Source organism: Aegilops tauschii, chromosome 2 (genome assembly GCF_002575655.3).
Source record: "Aegilops tauschii subsp. strangulata cultivar AL8/78 chromosome 2, Aet v6.0, whole genome shotgun sequence".
In the NCBI taxonomy this organism is placed as follows: Eukaryota; Viridiplantae; Streptophyta; class Magnoliopsida; order Poales; family Poaceae; genus Aegilops; species Aegilops tauschii.
Genome location: NC_053036.3, coordinates 62,238,227 through 62,254,168, shown reverse-complemented (window position 1 = coordinate 62,254,168; position 15,942 = coordinate 62,238,227).

Here is a 15,942-nt window from a genome sequence, read left to right as displayed (position 1 = left end):
TAACCTAGAAGTATAAATTTTGATCCTTGACAGTTGAGATCTAAGTATGGTCTACAACACAAATAATCTGATATAGCCAGTCAATGTATATGCCCAAAGTAGATAGTATACAGTGAATTTCAATGCTCAAATTATGGCATAATTTACTTTACTAGTATTTTCACACCAATCAGGAGTTACCGAGCTTTCCATTTTTTGAGAGAGAGTCAATTAAACTTCCCTAACCAATAGAGCCATCATGGTTAGCCTCTACATGTATGCACCCATACTTCAACTTCCTGCCCCATGTGTTGCTCCCTCATATCAAAATATGGCCCAAAAGTGCGCTACAATTCTTTACCTTAAATTGAACAAGCCGGTCAAGACCTCTTGACCAATACCATGTAGAATTGCATGCGCCAACCAGTTTAACCAAAAGACAGAACTGATGGAGAAAGATGGGCAATTCACATATACTTCAACATAAATTGAAGGATTAATTTACAGGTCAAAGGACAGCAGACAAAGCTTTCAAGTAAAATAATAAGCAGGTCAAGGGAGACCAGACATAGTTACAAGGTCTGCCATTTTTCCTACACACTAACCTAGAAGTATAAATCTTAACCCTTGACTGTTGAGATCTAAGTATGGTCTATCACACAAATAACAGATATAGCCAACGTATATGCCCAACAAAGTAGAAAACATACAATGAATTTGAATGCTCAAATTATGGCATAATTTACTTTATTAGTATTTTCATACCAATCAAGAGTTAGCGAGCTTTCCAAAAAAATATTAGAGAGAGTCTATTAAACATGGTTAGCCTCTACAAGTATGCACCCATACTTCAACTTCCCGCCCCACATGTGGGTCCTCATTTCTAAATATTGCCCAAAAGTGGGCTACAAAATTTTAACTTATATTGCACAAGTCGGTCAAAACCTCTTGACCCATACCATGTAGAATTGGATGCGCCAACTAGTCTAATCAAAAGAGTGAATTGATGGAGAAAGATGGACAATGCACATATACTTCAACACAAATTGAACTATTAATTTAAATATTTAACAACTAAACACTATAGTAATTTCAACATGCTGACCTTCTAGAGTCATAAGCTGGTGTGATACCATACTCCAAATGTAACATTTGGCTTGAGCGAAACAGTAGGGTTTTCGATCGTGTTGCCGTCATGACCCCTAGGGTGGTGGCAAAAATTCATGCCTGACTTGCTGCGTTGGAAGCAAGCTAGGATTAGGTTTGATGCTCATGGGGTTGCGAAGTATAGGTTCCTTGTGTTTTTCTGTTGGTGGTATTGGTCAGCATCTATGTTGTGCCATCACATAACTGAATAGATTCTCCTGTTTTCTTAATATATAAGACACACAATCCTCTTGCGTGATCTAGAAAAAAGTGTAAAAAGACCAAGACTTTAAATTCCAGAGTATTGTTCGCAAATTAAAAATGTGTACACAATTGCTTACATAAACAAAGTGGATGGCAATACGCATATCTTGTTGATGTATTCATTCTTAGAAAAATTTATATTATTTAATTTTCTTGTAACACTCTAATAGCATGTCCAGTAACATACTTCGTGCACATGGTAAGGAAGAAAAGCATTTCAATTTTCTAGAGAACATGTATGGTATAACTACAAAAGTGCACTTGCAAATATTTGATATCTAAGGTCTTCAAAAATATTATTCCCTCTCAGTGTAAATGCCGAAATTAACACCTCATTATCAGTTAAATGTCAAACTAGATCCCTTTCACTACAAGACACGGATGATTCAAATTAAAACAGGGATGCAGGAGTACTTTACAATAACCAGGAAAAATTGGCACCGAACAAATGGACATGTGAGAAGCTTAGTACACCATTTCCAAAATTTTATTCACATTTCCCCGGATGTGTTTTTTCTCATTCCTGACAAGTCCTATGCCCTCTGTTATCTGTGGAATGAAGAACATACTCTATTAGAAAGACAAAAAAAATTACTAGTGTCTGCCTCTATGTGTAATCCCTCCGTCACCAACCAGCTGCCTTGCTGTGCATCCCTAAAAAATGCCTCACTATGTATTCTTCCTCCCAAAAATCATGTTTGAATATCCAAATGAAGCTCCCAACTGAATTATAAATTCTAGCACATGATCTTTTCTTAGTTCGACGACGTAAGTGCTTGATAGGACAACGAGACTAAATGGGATATATCACGTACATGGTATGTATGTACATATATGTTGTTATATGTCCATTACCTGAAGAATGTTTCTGCCAAAGTTTGCAGGCTTTTGTTTGCAACATTTCTTACGTTGAATTAGACTGATTGCTTGAAAACTCAAATGAAGTTGGGTAATGTATATCACACCTTTTTCACTAGGGTAATGAGTAATGTGCGTTCGTCTGACATGTGCATTCTTGAGGCATCTATTTTTAAATCGGCATTGTAGGCGTTGTAGAGTGTACAAAACACTTTTTATTATAAGAGTGGGAAATGCATTTCCTCAAAAAAATAGAGCTTTACCGTTAGAATGATGGGCTAATACAACTATGATAGAAGACGAAGGCCGAGCAGAGGGCACGAAGTCATGGGTCAACCGAGCTCCTCCCAGCCAACAGATCCGCCTCTCGGCCTCCCCACCGTCAAATCACATTGTTTCAATTGATATAGCTTGAAAAGGTTTCAACTACAGACTGCAGTTTAGAAGGCATTGGCCTGTTCAAACTCAGACAACCAACTATTGACTTCAGTGCTTATGCTTCGAGGGCATCTCATTTCATCATCATAGAGATCATCTATATGGTCCCACAATATGTTGTCATGGCACAAATAAACTAAGCATTAGGTTTTTCAGGCACAAGACATGTGGATCAATGCTTGAAGGCTAATCACTCAAAAAGCGAAGTTAGTTAGCAGATGAGTGTCTTTTAGTTCCCCCTGCCCTCATGTTTATACATAATTGTCAAACATAGGGAGAAGAAACTTAGCTAAACTTTGCTCCTGAATATTCTACTATTTAATTTTCCAATATATTGTTTGGTTGAAATAAACTTTGAGGCAAAAGAGGGGGAACAACCATCTCTGCTGGAGCTGAAAAATGTCCCATTAGGGTTAACTCACAGTGTACTTAGTCCCATTGGAAAAATCCATGCAATTCAACCATGTAAGCCAACAGGCTACTCACGATGATATTTAATTGAACTATTGGATGTGTTAGATTAATTGACTTATTGAATGTGTCATTTTTATGCCATGCATTGACATAAGGACTAGTAATATTTAGAATCAAATCTGTTTGAAACTTGCCGTCAAATTTGGGCCTACAATTCACACCAGTAGCGCTATCAATTTGTTTCGACTTTCCAAGGTGAGGCTTCATCGCTCTGAGTTCAAGAACAAAAAGGATCGAGGCTTGAAAATTTTCACCACAAGCATCTCCATGATGCCCATTAATGAAGCTGCCCTGCGGATGTTCAATTGGAACTAGGAAACATAATAAATACACATATATATAGGATATTGGGGACTAGGGAAAATAACCTCCTCACTTCTTATAGGTCCCTGATCTATCTTGCTATCATCCTTGAAGCCTGGAATTGTTGATAAAGGAACGAACATCAATGAATCAAAGGACGCTTTTGAGCAAACTGTTGATCCTAAAAGTTCTTTTATCTATTTATGCAAAAACAAGCTTAAAATCATCAACCTAAAACATCAGTAGATTAATCATAAATTCCTCAGCATTGTTTTGTTTAGCCAGAAAGGAAAACATAAATTCCACACTGACCACACTGAAGTTAAAATGATGCAAAAAAGGAAGATGGCAAAGCTTTCAAGTAAAATAATAAGCAGGTCAAGGGACACCAGACATAGTTACAAGGTCCACCATTTTTCCTACAGACTTACCTAGAAGTATAAATCTTGACCCTTGACTATTGAGATCTAAGTATGGTCTACCACACAACTAATCTGATATAGCCAACGTGTATGCCCAAAGTAGAAAATATACAGCGAATTTGAATGCTAAAATTATGGCATAATTTACTTTACTGGTATTTTCATACCAATCAAGAGTTAACAAGCTTTCCAAAAAAATTGGGAGAGAGTCTATTAAACATGGTTAGCCTCGACATGTATGCACTCGTAGTTCAACTTACCGCTCCACGTGTGGCTCCCTCATATCTAAATATGTACCAAATGTGGGCTAATTTTTTACCTTAAATTGCACAAGTCGGTCAAGACCTCTTGACCCATACCACATAGAATTGGATGCACCAACCAGTTTAATCAAAAATACAGAACTGATGGAGAAATATGGACAATGCACATATACTTCACCATAAATTGAAGGATTAATTTAAACATTTTACAACTAAACTCTATAGTAATTTCAATATGCGGACCTTCCAGAGGCATAAGCTGGTGTGATACCATACTCCAAATGTAACATTTGGCTTGAGCGAAACAATAGGGTTTTCAGTCGTCTTGCCGTCATGACCCCGTGAGGGTGGTGGAAAAAATTCATGCCTAACTTGCTGCTTTGGAGACAAGCTAGGATTAGGTCTGGTGCTCGTGGGTTGTGGAGGATAGGTTCCTTGTGTTTTTCTATTGGTGGTGTTGGTCGGCGTTTATGTCGTGCCATCATGTAACTGAATCATTTCTCCCGTTTTCTTAATATATAAGACACACAATCCTCTTGCGTGTTCTAGAAAAAAAGTGTAAACAGATCAGGACTTTAAATTCCAGAGTATTGTTCGCAAATTAAAAATGTGTACACAATTGCTTACATAAACAAAGTGGATGGCAATACGCATATCCTAATGATGTATTCTGACTTAGAAAACTTTATATTATTTAATTTTCTTGTAACACTCTAATAGCATGTCCAGTAACAAACTTCGTGCACATGGTAAGGAAGAAAAGCATTTCAAATTTCTAGAGAACATGTATAGTATAATTACAGAAGTGCACTTGCAAATATTTGATATCCAATGTCTTCAAAGATATTATTCCGTTTCAGTCTAAATGCCCAAATTAACATCTCATTATCAGTTTAATGTCAAACCTGATCCCTTTCACTACAAGACACGGACGATTCAAATTAAAACAGGAATGCAAGACTACTTTAAAATAACCACAAAAAATTGACACTGGACAAATGGACATGTGAGAAGCTTAGTACACCATTTGCAAAAAAATCAAATTTCCTCGGATGTGTTTTTTTTTCTCATTCTTGACTAGTCATGGCCCTCTATTATCCGTGGAATGAAGAACATACTTTATTAGAAAGACGAAAAATGTTACCGGTGTCTGCCTCTATGTGTAATCCCTCGGTCACCAACTAGCTGACTTGCTGTGTATACCTAAAAATGCCTCACTATGTATTCTTACCCCGTGTTTGAATATCCAAACAAAGCTCCCAACCGAATTATAAACCCCAGCACATGATCCTTTCTTCAATCAAGTACATAAGTGATTCATAGGACAACGAGACTAAATGGGATATATCACGTACATGGTATGTATGTGAGTATATGTTGTTATATGTCCATTACGTGAAGAATGTTTCAGCCCAAGTTTGCAGACTTCTCTTTGCAACATTTCTTACACAGAATTAGACCGATTGCTTGAAAACTCCAACGAAGTTGGGTAATGTATATAAGACCTTTTTCACTTGGGTAATGAGTAATGTGCGGTCGTCTGACATGTGCATTCTTGAGGCATCTATTTATAATTCAGCTTCATAGGCATTGTAGAGTGTACAAAACTCTTTTTATTATAAGAGTGGGAAAAGCATTTCCTCAAAAAATAGAGCTTTACCATTAGAATGATGGGCTAATGCAACTATGATAGAAGACGAAGGCCAAGCAGAGGGCACGAATTCATGCGTCCACCGAACTCCTCCCAGTCAACGGATCCGCCTCCCGACCTCCCAGCAGTCGAATCATCATTGTTTCAAGTGATATAGCTTGAAAAGGTTTAAACTACAGACTGAATTTAGAAGGCACTGGCCTGTTCAAACTCAGACAACCAACCATAGACTTCAATGCTTATGCTTCGAGAGCATCTCATTTCATCATCATAAAGATCATTTGTATGGTCTAACAATATGTTCTCATGGCACAAATAAACTAAGCATTAGGTTTTTCAGGCACAAGACATGAGGATCTATGCTTGAAGGCTAATCACTCAGAAAGTGAAGTTAGTTAGCAGATGAGTGTCTTTCAGTTCCTCCTGCCTTCATATTTCTAGATAATTTTCAAACATAGAGATAACAAACTAAGCTAACCTTTGCTCCTCAATATTCTTCTGTTTGATTTTCCAAATATTGTTTCATTGAAATTTACTTCGAGGCAAAAGAGGGGGAACAACCATCTCTGCTGGACCTGAAAAATGTCCCATCAGGGTTAACTCATAGTGTATTTAGTCCCATTGGAAAAAGCCGTGCAATTCAACCATGTAAGCCAACAGGCTACTAACGATGATATTTAGTTGAGTTATATGATGTGTCGGTTTAATTGACTTACTAGATGTGTCATTTTTATGCCTTGCATTGTCATAAGTACTAGTAATATTTAGAATCACATCAGTTTGAAACTGGTCGTCAAAATTGTGCCTGAAATTCACACCAGTAGCACTATCTATTTGTTTCGACTTTCCAAGGTGAGGCTTCATCACTCTGAGTTCAGGACCAGAAAGGATTGAGGATTGAAAATTTTCACCATAAGTATATCCATGATGCCCATTATCGAAGTCGCTGCATTGCAGATGTTCGATTGGAATTAGCAAACATAAAAAATACACATACATGGGATATTGGGGACTAGGGAAAATAACCTCCATACTTCTAATAGGTCCCTGATCTAGCTTGATCACATCCTTTAAGCCTAGAATTGTTGCTAAAGGAACGAACATCAATGAATCAAAAGAGGCTTTCAAGCAAACTGTCGATCCTAAAATTTTCTTTTTGTTGATGCAAAAAAGGATAAAGTCATCAACCTAAAACATGAGTAGATTAATCATAAATTCCACGGCATTGTTGAGTTTAGCCAAAAGGAAAAAAACATAAATTCCACACTGACCACATTAAAGTTAAAATGATGCAAAACGGCAAAGCTTTCAAGTAAAATAATAAGCAGGTGAAGGGACACCAGACATAGTTACAAGGTCCACCATTTTTCCTAAAGACTTGCCGAGAAGTATAAGTCTTGACCCTTGACTGTTGAGATCTAAGTATGGTCTACAACACAAATAATCAGATTTAGCTAGCATATATGCGCAAAGTAGAAAATATAGAGTGAATTCGAATGCTCAAATTATGACATAATTTACTTTACTATTATTTTCATACCAATCAAGAGTTAGTGTGCTTCCTTTTTTATTTTGAGAGAGAGAGGGGGGAGTCTGTTAAACATGGTTAGCCTCTACATGTATGCACCCATTCTTCATCATCGCACCCCACGTGTGGCTCCCTCGTATCTTAATATGGCCCAAAGATGGGCTACATATTTTTACCTTAAATCGCACAAGTCGGTCAAGACCTCTTGACCCATACCACGTAGAATTGGATGTGCCAACTAGTTTAATCAAAAGACAAAAGAGATGGAGAAAGATGGACCATGCACATATACTTCAACATAAAATCAAGGATTAATTTAAACATTTTACAACTAAACTCTATTGTAATTTCAATATGCGAACCTTCCAGAGGCATAAGCTGGTGTGATACCATACTCCAAATGTAACATTTGATTTGAGTGAAAGAGTAGGGTTTTCGATCGTATTGCCGTCATGACCCCGAGGGTGGTGGCGAATATTCATGCCCGACTTGCTGCTTTGGAAGCGAGCTAGGATTAGGTATGGTGCTGGTGGGGTTGTGGAGGATAGGTTCCTTATATTTTATTGTTGGCGGTGTTGGGCGGCGTCTATGCTTTGCCATCGTGTAACTGAATCATTTTTCCTCCTCTCTTAATATATAAGACACGCAATCCTCTTGCATAGTTATAGAAAAAAATGTAAATACATCGGGACTTTAAATTCCAGAGTATGGTTCGCAAACTAAAAATGCGTACACAGTTTCTTACATATACGAAGTGGATGGCAATACGCATATCCTGTTGACGTATTCTTTGTTAGAAAATTTTATATTATTTAATTTTCTTGTAACGTGCTAATAGCATGTCCAGTAACAAGCTTCTTGCACATGGTAAGGAAGAAAAGCATTTCAATTTTCTAGTGCACATATACATTATAATTACAAAAGTGCAGTTGGAAAGTGTTTGATATCTAAGGTCTTCAAAAATATTATTCCCTTTCACTCTAAATGCCCAAATTAACACCTCATTATCAGTTTTAATAGCAAACCTGATCCCTTTGACTACAAGACATGGATGATTCAAATTAAAACAGGGACGCGAGAGTACTTTAAAATAACTCCCAAAAATGACATTGAACAAATGGACATGTGAGAAGCTTATTACACCATTTGGAAAAAAATATTCACATTTCCTCGGATGTGTTTTTCTTTCTCATTCCTGACTAGCCCTATGCCCTCTGTTATCTGTAGAATGAAGAACATACTCTGCTAGATAGACAAAAAAAGATATTGATGTCTGCCTCTACGAGTAATCCATGCGTCACCAACCAGTTGCCTTGTTGTGTATCCCTAAAACAAATGCATAACTATGTATTCTTCCTCCCAAAAATCATGTCTGCACATCCAAATGAAGCCCCCAACCCAATTATGAACCCCAGCCCATGATCTTTTCTTTTTTCGAGGAGATAAGTGCTTGATAGGACAACGAGACTAAATGGGATATATCACGTACATGGTATGTATCTATGTATATGTTGTTATATGTCCATTACCTGAAGATTGTTTCATCCCATGTTTGCAGAATTTTCTTTGCAACATTTCTTACACAGAATTAGACTGATTTCTTGAATACTCCAATGAAGTTGGGTAATTGATATCACACCTTTTTTCATGTGGGTAATCAGTAATGTGCGCGCGTCTGACATGTGCATTCTTGAGGCATCTATTTTTAAGTAGGCTTCATAGGCATTGTAGAGTGTACAAAACACTTTTTATTATAAGAACGGTGAAAGAATTTCCTCAAAAAATGGAGCTTTACCATTAGAATGATGGGCTAATACAACTACGATAGAAGACGAAGGCCGAGCAGAGGGCACAAAATCATGGGTCCAGCGAGCACCTCCCTACCAGCAGATCCGCCTTACGCCCTCCCTGCCATCGAATCGTCATTGTTTCAAGTGATATAGCTTGAAAAGGTTTCAACTGTAGACTGCAGTTTAGAAGGAACTGGCCTGTTCAAACTCAGACAAACAACTATTGACTTCAATGCTTATGCTTCGAGTGCATCTCATTTCATCATCATAAAGATCATCTATATGGTCCAACAATATGTTATCATGGCACAAATAAACTAAGCACTAGGTTTTTGAGGCACAAGACATGAGGATCAATGCTTGAAGTATATATAATCACTCAGAAATTGAAGTTAGTTAGCAGATGAGTGTCTTTCAGTTCCCCCTGCCCTCATGTTTCCAGATAATTTTCAAACACAGAGATAAGAAACTAAGCTAACCTTTGCTCCTGAATATTCTTCTGGTTCATTTTCCAATATATTGTTTGGTTGAAATGTACTTTGAGGCAAAAGAGGGGGAACATCCATCTCTGCTGGACCTGAAAAATGTTCCATCATGATTAACTCACAGTGTATTTACTCCCATTGGAAAAAGCCATGCAATTCAACCATGTAAGCCAAAAAGCTACTGACAATGATATTTAATTGAATTATTGGATGTGTCATTTTTATGCCATGCATTGACAGAAGTACTAGTAATATTTAGAATCAAATCAGTTTGAAACTTGCCGTCAAATGTGGGCCTGCAATTCACACCAGTAGTGTTACCAATTTGTTCTGACTTTCCAAGGTGAGGCTTCATCGCTCTGAGTTCAGGACCAGAAAGGATTGAGGCTTGAAAATTTTCACCACAAGCATCTCAAGGATGCCCATTAATGAAGAAGCTGCCATGCAGATGTTCAATTGGAATTAGGAAACATCACAAATACACATATATAGGATATTGGGGACTAGGGAAAATGACCTCCATACTTCTTATAGGTCCCTTATCTAGCTTGATCTCATCCTTGAAGCCTGGAATTGTTGATAAAGGAACAAACATCAATGAATCAAAAGTGGCTTTCGAGCAAACTGCGGATCCTAAAATTTCCTTTATCTGTCGATGCAAGAAAAAGCTTAAATCAATAACCAAAAACATGAGTAGATTAATCATAAATTCCTCAACGTTGTTTTGTTTAGCCAGAAAGGAAAAAACATAAATTCAACACTGACCACACTGAAGTTAAAATGATGCAAAAAAGGAAGATGGCAATGCTTTCAAGGTTAAATAATAAGCAGGTCAAGGGACACCAGACATAGTTACAAGGTCCACCATTTTTCCTACAGACTTACCTAGAAGGATAAATCTTAACCCTTTACTGTTGAGATCTATGTATGGTCTACCACACAAATAATCTGATATAGCCAACGTGTATGCACAAAGTAGAAAATATATAGTGAATTTGAATGCTAAAAGTACGGCATAGTTTACTTTACTGGTATTTCCATACCAATCAAGAGTTAGCGAGCTTTCCAATTTTTTATGAGTGAGAGTCTATTAAACAGGGTTAGCCTCTACATGTATGCTTCCATACTTCAAATTCCCGTCCCACGTGTGGTTCCCTCATATCTAAATATGACCCTAAAGTGGGCTACAAATTTTTACCTTAAATTGCACAAGTCAATCAAGACCTCTTGACCCATACCATGTAGAACTAGATGCACCAACCAGTTTAATCAAAAGACAGAACTGGTGGAGAAAGATGGACAATGCACATATACTTCAACATAAATTGAAGGATTAATTTAAACATTTTACAACTAAACTCAATAATTTCAATATGCGGACCTTCCAAAGGCATAAGCTGGTGTGATACCATACTCCAAATGTAACATGTGGCTTGAGCGAAACAGTAGGGTTTTCTATTGTGTTGCCTTCATGATCCCGAGGGTGGTGGCGAAAATTCATGCCTGACTTGCTGCTTTGGAAGGAAGCTAGGATTAGGTCTGGTGCTGGTGGGGTTGTAGACGATACTTTCCTTGTGTCTTTCTGTTGGTGGTGTTGGTCGACGTCTATGTTGTGCCATCATGTAACTGAATCATTTCTCATGTTTTCTTAATATATAAGACACGCAATCATCTTGTGTGTTCTAGAAAAAAATGTAAATAGATCAGGACTTCAAATTCTAGAGTATGGTTTGCAAATTAAAAATGTGTACACAATTTCTTACATAAACGAAGTGGATAGCAATATGCATATCATGTTGATGTATTCTTTCTTAGAATAATTTATATAATTTAATTTTTCTTTTAACAATCTAATAGCATGTCCAGCAACAAACTTCTTGCGCATGGTAAGGAAGAAAAGCATTTCAATTTCCTAGAGAACATATACAGTATAATTATAGAAGTGCACTTGGAATTGTTCGATATCTAAGGTCTTCCAAAATATTATTCCCTTTCAGTCTAAATGCCCAAATTGACACCTCATTATCAGTTTAATGTCAAACATGATCCCTTTCACTACAAGACACGGATGATTCAAATTAAAACAGAGATGCGAGAGTACTTTAAAATAACCATGAAAAATTCACGCTGGACAAATGGACATGTGAGAAGCTTAGTACACCATTCGCAAAAATTTATTCACATTTCATCGGATGTGTTTTTTTCTCATTCCTGACTAGTCCTATGCCCTCTGTTATTTGTGGAATGAAGAACATATTCTATTACAAAGACAAAAAAAAGTTACTGGTGTCTGCCTCTACGTGTAATCCCTGCGTCACCAACCAGCTGCCTTGCTGTGTATCCCTAAAAAAATGCCTCACTATGTATTCTTCCTCCAAAAAATCATGTTTGCATATCCAAATGAAGCCCCCAACCCAATTATAAAGCCCAGCACCTAATCTTTTCTTCGTTCATGGACAAAAGTTCTTGATAGGACAACGAGACTAAATGGGATATATAACGTACATGGTATGTATGTACGCATATGTTGTTATATGTCCATTACCTGAAGAATGTTTCAGCCCAAGTTTGCAGACTTTTCTTTGCAACATTTCTTACGCTGAATTAGACTGATTGCTTAAAAACTCCAATGAAACTGCTAATGTATATCACACCCTTTTTTACTTGGGTAATGAGTAATGTGAGGTCGTCCGACATGTGCATTCTTGAGGCATCTATTTTTAAGATGGCTTAATAGGCGTTGTTGAGTGTACAAAACACTTTTTACTATAAGAGTGGGAAAATCATTTCCTCAGAAAATAGAGTTTTACCCGTTAGAATGGTGGGATAATGCAACTACGATAGAAGCGAAGGTCGAGCAAAGGGCATGGAGTCATGGGTCCTTCGAGCTCCTCCCTGCCAACGGATCCACCTCCCGGCCTCCCCGTCGTCGAATCGTCATTGTTTCAAGTGACATAGCTTGAAAAGGTTTCAACTGCAGACTGCAATTTAGAAGGCACTGGCCTGTTCAATCTCAGACAACCAACTATTGACTTCAGCTCTTATGCTTCGAGAGCATTTCATTTCATCATCATAAAGATCATCTATATGGTCCAACAATTCGTTGTCATGGCACAAATAAACTAAGCATTAGGTTTTTCACGCACAAGACATGTGGACCAATGCTTGAAGGCTAATCAGTCAGAAAGCAAAGTTAGTTAGCAGATGAGTGTCTACCAGTTCCCCCTGCCCTCATGTTTCTAGATACTTTTCAAACATAGAGATAAGAAGCTAAGCTAACATTTGCTCCTGAATATTCTTCTGTTTCATTTTCCATTATATTGTTTGGTTGAAATGAACTTTGTGGCAAAAGAGAGGGAACAACCATCTCTGCTGGACCTGAAAAATGTCCCATCAGGGTTAACTCACAGTGTATTTAGTCCCATTGGAAAAAGCCATGCAATTCAACCATGTAAGCCAACAGGCTACTGACGATTATATTTTACTCCCTCCGTTCCTAAATATAGGGTGTATAGTTCTTGGCACGGAAATTAAAGAACGCACATGGAGGGAAAATTTCACAAGTTTTGGGCAAGATTACACCTGACTAATTGACATGAGAAAATAGAGGAGCTTGCCTGATATAAGGAAATGTAATCAAATCCCTAAAAAAATATCCAAACGAGTGTTGCAATGCAATACACCTTATATTTTGGATTTTTTTTCTCAAAAATCTATACACCTTATATCGAGGAACAGAGGGAGTATTGAATTATTGAATGTGTCGGTTTAATTGAATTATTGGATGTGTCTTTTTTATGCCATGCATTGACATAAGTACTAGTAATATTTAGAATCACATTAGTTTGAAACTTGCCTCAAATTTGGGCTTGAAATTCACACCAGTAGCACCATCAATTTTTTCCGACTTTCCAAGGTGAGATTTCATCACTCTGAGTTCAGGACCAGAAAGGATTGAGGATTGAAAATTTTCACCACAAGCATCTGCATGATACCTATTAATGAAGTCGATGCCCTGGGGATGTTCAATTGGAATTAGGAAACATAAAAAATACACATATATAGGATATTGTGGACTAGGGAAAATAACCTCCATACTTCTAATAGGTCCTTGATCTAGCATGATCTCATCCTTGAAGCCTCGAATTGTTGATAAAGGAACGAACATCAATGAATCAAAAGAGGCTTTCAAGCAAACTGCTGATCCTATAAGTACCTTTATTCGTTGATGCAAAAAAAGCATAAAATCATCAACCTAAAAATGGAGTACATTAAACATAACTTCCTCAGCATTGCTAAGTTTAGCCAAAAAGAGAAAACATAAATTCCACACTGACCACATTGAAGTTAAACTGATGCAAAAAAGGAAGATTGCAAAGCTTTCAAGTAAAATAATAAGCAGGTCAAGGGACACCAGACATAGTTACAAGGTCCACCATTTTTCCTAAAGACTTACCGAGAAGTATAAGTCCTGACCCTTGACTGTTGAGATCTAAGTATGGCCTACAACACAAATAATCCGATATAGCCAGCGTATATGCGCAAAGTAGAAAATATATAGTGAATTTTAATGCTCAAATTATGGCATAATTTACTTTAGTAGTATTTTCATACCAATCAAGAGTTAGTGATCTTTCCATTTTTTGTGAGAGAGTCTATTAAACATGGTTAGCCTCTACATGTATGCACCCATTCTTCAACTTCCCGCCCCACGTGTGCTCCCTCGTATCTAAATATGGCCCAAATATGGCCTACCCATTTTTACCTTCAATTGCACAAGTCGGTCAAGACCTTTTGACCCATACCACGTAGAATTGCATGCGCCAACTAGTTTAATCAAAAGACAGAACAGAGGGAGAGAGTTGGACAATGCACATATACTTCAACATAAATTGAAGGATTAATTTAAACATTTTACAACTAAACTCTATAGTAATTTCAATATGCGGACCTTCCATAGGCATAAGCTGGTGTGATACCATACCCCAAATGTAACATTTGGCTTGAGCGAATTAGTAGGATTTTCGATCGTGTTGCCGTCATGACCCCGGGGGTGGTGGCGAAAATTCATGCCCGGCTTGCTGCTTTGGAAGCGAGCTAGGATTAGGTCTGGTGCTGGTGGGGTTGTGGAGGATAGGTTCCTTGTGTTTTCTGTTGGTGGTGTTGGCCGCGTCTATGCTTTGCCATCATGCAACTGAATCATTTTTCGTCCTTTCTTAATATATAAGACACGCAAGCCTCTTGCGTGTTCTATAAAAAAATGTTCATAGACCAGGACTTTAAATTCCAAAGTATGGTTAGCAAATTAAAAATGTGTACACAATTGCTTACATAAACGAAGTGGATGTCAATACGCATATCCTTTTGATGTATTATTTCTTAGAAAAAAATATTATTTAATTTTCTTGTAATGCGCTAATAGCATTTCCAGTAACAAACTTCTTGCACATGGTAAGGAAGAAAGGCATTTCAATTTTCTAGAAAACATATACAGTATAATTATAGAAGTGCACTTGGAAATTGTTTGATATCTAAGGTCTTCAAAATATTATTCCCTTTTAGTCTAAATGCCCAAATTAACACCTCATTATCAGTTCTAATGTCAAACCTGAACCCTTTGACTACAAGACATGGATGATTCAAATTAAAACAGGGATGCGAGAGTACTTTAAAATAACCACGAAAAAATGACACTGAACAAATGGACATGTGAGAAGCTTTGTACACCATTTGGAGAAATTTATTCAAATTTCTTCGGATGTGTTTTTTTTTCTCATTCCTGACTACCCCTGTGCCCTCTGTTATCTGAGAAATGAAGAACATACTTTATTAGATAGACAAAAAAATTACTGGTGTCTGCCTCTACGAGTAATCCCTCCGTCGCCAACCAGCTGCCTTGTTGGGTATCCCTAAAAAAATGCCACTATGTATTCTTCCTCCCAAAAATCATGTGTGCATATCCAAATGAAGCCCCCAACCCAAATATAAACCCCAGCACATGATCTTTTCTTTGTTCGAGGAGATAAGTGCTTGATAGGACAACGAGTATGTATGTACCGGCATGTACGTATATGTTGTTATATGTCCATTACCTGAAGATTATTTCATCCCGTGTTTGCAGACTTCTTTGCGACATTTCTTATGCTAAATTAGACTGATTACTTGAAAACTCCAATGAAGTTGGGTAATTGATATCACACCTTTTTTAGGTGGGTAATGAGTAATGTGCGCGCGTCCGGCAAGTGCATTCTTGAGGCATCTATTTTTAAGTCGGCTTCATAAGCTTTGTAGAGTGTACAAAACACTTTTTATTATTAGAGTGGGGAAAGCATTTCCTCAAA